Here is a 6,401-nt window from a genome sequence, read left to right on the forward strand (position 1 = left end):
TTGTATGATAAATAACCTAGTCATCATAGGCAATGAGGACCTGTGATTTATAATATCTTCTGCTTCCTGTATTAGAAAATGTTCTATTGTTAAGATGCCAATGCATCCTAAATTGCCCTACAAATTCAGTATCTCTCTCATAGTACTCACTCCCACTGTTTGAGAATTGCCAAATGAATCCTAAAAGTCAATGGAAATTGCAAGGGACTCAGAAAAAGCAAAAACAATCTTAAAAAAAAAAAAGAAAATTGGAGGACTCCTGATGTCTAATCTCAAATCCATGGCAACCAAAAACCATGATGGCAAAAGGTTCACATGAGATTTAATAGAATAGGACTGACACTCCAAACTTTTTAATAATACGCATAAGATAGTTCTTGACCACTATGCTGATAACAACATTAAGAGTTTTAAGTCCTTTTTATCAATAACCAGACAAAGAGTGGACTCCATCCTCTGAAGAACCTCTTGGTGCCCAAGTTCAAGAATACAGATTTAAAAGATAAAACCATTAAATTTTAACAGTTAGATGATGGTCAGAGGAACCTTGAATTGTTCACTCTTGGGAGAGCATAGTAGTTATTTTACACATAATTTGACAATTGTTTTAGTTAATACATCTGGACCATAGTTAAGGCCATGAAAAATCTCAACTATGTTGTCAAGGCAGATATGGCTGCTCTGGGGAGGGAGGTGGAAGACAGAGAACTGTCTAGACAAACATGACATGAAATTGAGTCAAAAAAGATGGCATTATCTCTGTCAGTCATCTCAACATAAACACTATAATGTACATCAACCCACAATAGTCAAGGATGTAAATATCACTCAATGAAACAAGCACTGTTTTCAACAGACAATGATGAGACAGTGAATATTCACACACACACAAAAGGATGAAATTGGACCCTGGCTACATACTGTACACAGAATCACAAGAAAATTAGTCAAAATATAAATGAAACATTAAAATACAGGCGAACTTTTCATGACCTTGCATCAGGAAATGACTTATGGAATATATTTTAAGAGAAAAAGATATAAGTGGTTGAGTTGGATTTTGCCAAAGTGAGACCTTTAGAATACAAAGGACATTCTCCAGAAACCAAAATATCATCAGGTCTTGTAGCATAAAGCCCTAATCCCAGTAACTGAAAGAAGAAAACGGGAAGATCCAAAAATCAAGATTATTTTTAGGTGCATTGAAATTTCAAGCCAGCATGGGATGTGTGAAACCTTCTCTTAACATAAACCCAAAAAAATAAATAAATTCTAACTATGAAAAGATTGTATTCAGTGCCCCCCCCCAAAAAATAAGGCTGAAAAGAAAATCAGAAGACAAACCTCATTAGGGAAAGAATAGTTCAGGTCCTGAACACAGAGGGATTTTCAGATTGGCCCAACAAGAGCTACTCTGGAGCTGATATGCAAAACCTCAGTGTATAAAAGACCCAGCATCGGCAGTCACAGGAGAGACATGTCCTCAGATGCTGCATGCCATTTGCAGCAAAAGATGGGACTTCTTCAATGAAATCCAGCTCCCTGAACTTCCATTTGACCACACAATGCAGAGTTAATCATGTTAAGCCATAGACAACATTGAATATAGACAGAAAGTTGGTTCTCTGGTCTCTACCCCTCCTGTTCCATATACTATTGTTTTAATTTTAATGACAACCTGTGCTGTACTACTTAGCCTAGAGCACCTGTCCTCTATTGTTTCTATTAAAACCTCACTAACAACATCTTTTCTGATGGCTTACATGTATGCACCTGGCATCTGGAAAAATATAGCAGGGTACAAACTCCTAGTTACTACTCATTTCTCTATACAGGAACTATACACATCAGACCATTGTCACAATACTTACATTCCTTCTCTGTGGAAGTAAACTGTCTTCCAACCTCTTGTTATCTGGCTGGACCATGATGCTTTCACTAGCAAAAGAATGTGTGCAAAGAGAGACTGCTCACTATTGAGAAGATGAGTTGTCATAGGTTTAATCTAATCACTATTTCTTTTCTTCTGTTCTTGAATGTACTGTGTACAGAACGCCTCTTTCAGAATAGATCTGAAGCTGATTACATGAATGAACTCCCAATAAGTTGCAAGAAAATGTGAGCAACAAGTGAACCTTCCCACTTATAGCTCCTAAGATTATTGTAGTGTTTTCTGTAGAACTAGAGTTGAGTAAGAAAGCCCTCTCAGTCTCATAAACAACCACAGTTCAAGTCATATGATGGATAAAATGCACAACATTGATCATATACAACAAAGATACTGTCTGTCTTAAACACTGAACATTTTATGCAATGTTTATCTAGGGCTTTACCATCCTGGTTCAGAAGTCTACCCAACCATGTCCCATCACCTTGCGAAATGCCCTCTTGATGTCATTGTTCCTCAGACTGTAGACCACAGGGTTGAGCAAGGCTGTGAAGACACTGTAAAAGAGTGAGATCTGCTTGGAAAGTAGCTGGAGTTGGGCCTCATGTAGATGTAAGTGGCTGGAGCATAAAACAATGTGACCACAGTCAGGTTGAAGGCACAGGTGGAAAAAACCTTGCAGCGGCTCTGGGTGGACTTGATCTTGAGAATTGCCTTAGCAATATGAACATAGGAAGCAACAATGAGGATGATTGGAACAAAAATTGAAACAACACTAAAGACCATGTCCACCATCTCAATGATGTAGATATCCATACAAGCCAGGCTACGCACTGAAGGACCTTCACAGAGATATTTGTTGATCCCATTGGGCCCACAATATGGCAGACTCAAAGTGAAAAAAGTATGCAACAGAGATAAAAGTAAACCACAGGTGCAAGTCACAGCTACCAGTTGAGGATGACAGTATAGCCCAGTGGATAACAAATGGTTACATACCTGTCATAAGCCATAATAACAAAAATAATGAACTCAGACATACCCAAAGCACCAAACACATACATCTGCACCCAGCAGCCAGCAAAGGAGATGGTCTGAGAGTGAGCAAGAAGATGCACCAACATCTGGGGCATGGTGGTGTTGACATAGGTCATATCAAACAGGGAGAGGGTACAGAGGAAGAAGTACATGGGAGTGTGCAGCTGTGTGTCCAGGCAGACCAGCATGATGATGAGCCCGTTGCCCAGGACTGAGCTCAGGTAGATGAGAAGGAAGACAATGAAGAGTCTCTTGATCATGGGGTCACTGGAGAACCCAATAAGGATGAAGTCTGAAACCCAACTTTGGTTCTGCCTTGGAATCATGCACATCACCAAGCCTGTAAAGAATCACATTCAACTATGTGCATTCCACTGTGCCACCTGATACATGGTAGTCCAGAAAGTTGTCATCTCCAGAGTTATTTGACTCCTCAGTGCTTCAGTCTCTTCATCTATAAAATAAAGAGGATGATACTCATTTTTTTGGATTATGATGAATGGCTAACTATTAATTATTAGTAACTGTTAATCTATTCAGACTAATAGATATGTATCTCACATAGCCTCTATAAACACCACATAGAACATGACAGGTCATATGCTGTCTCAAAATCTCCGTACAGCTCTGATAAGGCAGACAGGATGCGCACAGAAAGAAGGCTAGTGACAATGAAATGATGAGCACGGGGCTCAACTGAGATTCTGCTTCAATGAATAAGGAGAGAGCAATTGAGAAAGAATCCCATGTCAGTCTTCGAAGACACTCACATACACACACACACACACACACACACACACACACACACACAAGTGTGTCATATATTTAAGTTCTAAGTATAAACAACCAAATTTTTAGAATCAAACCAGATAAATATCTTTGTTGTCTCGGACAAGAAAGCAAAAATTGCTTTAAAACAATATGGGGGGCTGGAAAGATGGCTCAGTGGTTAAGAGCACTGACTTTTTTTCCCATGGTCCTGAGTTCAAATCCAAGCAACCACATGGTGACTCACAACCATCTGTAATGGGATCTGATGCCTTCTTCTGGTGTGTCTGAAGACAGTGACAATGTATCCACATACATGAAAAAAATAAATATTTAAAAAATATATATATGGACAGTTGGTTCAGAGGTTAAGAACACTTACTGCTCATGTAGATGTCCTGAGTTTAATTCATAGAACCACATAGAGGCTCACAATCATCTCTAATGAGAACTGATTCCCTCTTTTGGTGTGTCTGAAGACAGCAACAGTGTGCTTTCTTTGTTTTGAACACTTGTTGTTTTGATTATTATGTGTCAAGAAGAGTTTCTTTTCTGGTCCAATCTGTTTGGGGTTCTATAGGCTTCTTTTGTGCTCGTGGTCATCTCATTCTTAAGGGTAGATAAATTTTCTTCTACAATTTTGTAGAAAATATTTACTGTGCCTTTTAGTTAATATTCCTCGCCCTCTTTTATTCCTACTATCCTTAGGTTTTGTCTTCTCATTGTGTCCTGGATCTCTTGTATATTTTGGGTTAGGAGCTTTTTGGTTTTTGCATCTTCTCTGACTGTTTTGTCTATGATTTCTATGTTGTCTTCAGCCCCTGAGATTCTGTCTTCCATCTTTTATAGTCTGTTGGTGATGTTTGCATCTGTGACTCTTATTTTCTTTTTCAGGTTTTCCACCTCCAGGGTTGTCTCTTTTTGTGTTTTCTTTATTGTTTCTATTTCCATTTTCATCTGTTTGGTTGTGTTTTCCTGTAGTTCTTTGAGTGATTTTTGTGTTTCCTCTTTAAAAGCTTTTATTTGTTTATGTGTGTCCTCCTGTGCTTGTTTAAGGAAGTTATTCATGCACTTCTCGAAAATTTCTATCATCATCATAAGGTATGATTTCAAGTCTGAGTCTTTTTTTCTGGAGTGTTTGGCAATTTACTGCTTGCTGTGGTAGGAGAGCTGGGTTCTGATGTTGCCAGGTTGTCTTAGTTTCTATTGCTTATGTTCCTTCATTTTCTTCTTGCCATCTTGTTATCTGTGATTATACGTGGTCTTGTTGTCAGTGACTGACACCTGTCTCTCCTGTGGGTCTGAGGGCCTGTGGGCTCAGGAAGAAAATTGCTTCTGAGTGCTCAGCTTTTAGTAGGCAAGCAGTGAGTTCTGGTATCAGTGACTCAGCTCTGTCTTTGTGGGCTCAGGTGTGGGAGCTCTTGTAAAGCTGTTCTAGGAGCTCAGGCCTCTGCCCACAGATCCTCAGTATTACTGGCTGGGACCTGGCTCTTTCTCTAGGCCAAAACTAACCCTTTCCCAGATAGCACAGACTTTCTGCTCTCTGAGAACTCCTGGTGTGTTCTCCCTGGGCCTATGTGCCAAGTTTCCCTCTGGTCGAGGTGTAAGAGAGCCTGAAGAGCTGAACTTCAAGCACTGCCTTTCCCAGGCAGACCCTGTTTCCCACTGACAAAGACCTGTGCCTTACTGTGGGCCTGTGCATTTAGTCTTCGAGCACAGGCTTTCCAGGCGGATCCTGAGTCCCTCTGCCAGAAGCCCGGTCCTTACTGTGGGCTATAGGTGCACCTTTTCCAATAAATCTTTTTTTTTAAATGGCAGTGAGCCAGATGTAAATTGAATAAGTATTAACTAATTAATTAATAATTAATTTAAAATAAGAAAATATGGAAGAATATTTACCTTAGAGAAAAGAATGGCAAACTATAATGAATTAAAACGAATACTGAATAGATATATGGAGAGAACTAGAGAAAATATCTGTACATACACACAAAAGCAACCTCTCCAACACAATGATGGAAAACGAAGAGACATTTCTCAAAGGCAGTTATCTAAATGAGCAGCAATCAAGTATAAACGTGCACAGCACAGTTACAGTGTAAATCCCTACCTATACATGCTCAGTCTCTTAGGTTCACATCACCTCAGTCCTACCAGGAGGGCTAGAGTGAAATATGCGCACCGTGAAGACAGCAGCTGGAGCCAAGGGGAGAAGATCCAACTCAAATGGTCCTTCCAATCCTTGTTGCAATGGGTACCTGTCTCCTGCATGCTGCAGGCCTTCCCACTGCTCCATGCCTCCCTGAAATCTGAGTACCTGCCCCATTCAGCAACATCTTTTTTGTCTGCTGAAGCCACATTCCCATATCGCTCCCTTATTACTGGCTTCTCCATTCTCCTCCATCTTTCCTTACAATTTCACGAGATCACTTTTAAAAAGCATCCTCCTATACCTCCTGCCATACTTTTAATTGTTCGGGATACTTTTGGCTTCAAAAACTCCTCCACTCCCTGTGTCTCTTTTTGTGGCCTCCGTGGGTCTCTCTGGCTCTTCAGAGTGACCCTGTGGTCCTTCATGTGTCAGTTGCTGCTGCCATCTTAAATCTGTTTTTTTGGTTTTTACTTATTCCAAATTAGTTTTGTGTATGGTATATTTCAAGGGATAATTTACTTGCTTTCTTGTGTGGATACCCATGTGTCTCAGACA

The 6,401-nt window shown here is 39.9% G+C and overlaps 1 pseudogene across 1 annotated transcript; it reads right to left on the reverse strand.

Annotated features, from left to right (window-relative positions):
• Positions 1 to 2,342: 2,342 nt before the first annotated feature.
• Positions 2,343 to 3,258, reverse strand: LOC308424295 (olfactory receptor 2A12-like; annotated as a pseudogene). Its single transcript has one exon. The product of its transcript is annotated as an olfactory receptor 2A12-like (transcript).
• Positions 3,259 to 6,401: the final 3,143 nt, after the last annotated feature.

This window comes from Micromys minutus (genome assembly GCF_963924665.1).
Source record: "Micromys minutus genome assembly, chromosome: 9".
Lineage (NCBI taxonomy): Eukaryota > Metazoa > Chordata > Mammalia > Rodentia > Muridae > Micromys > Micromys minutus.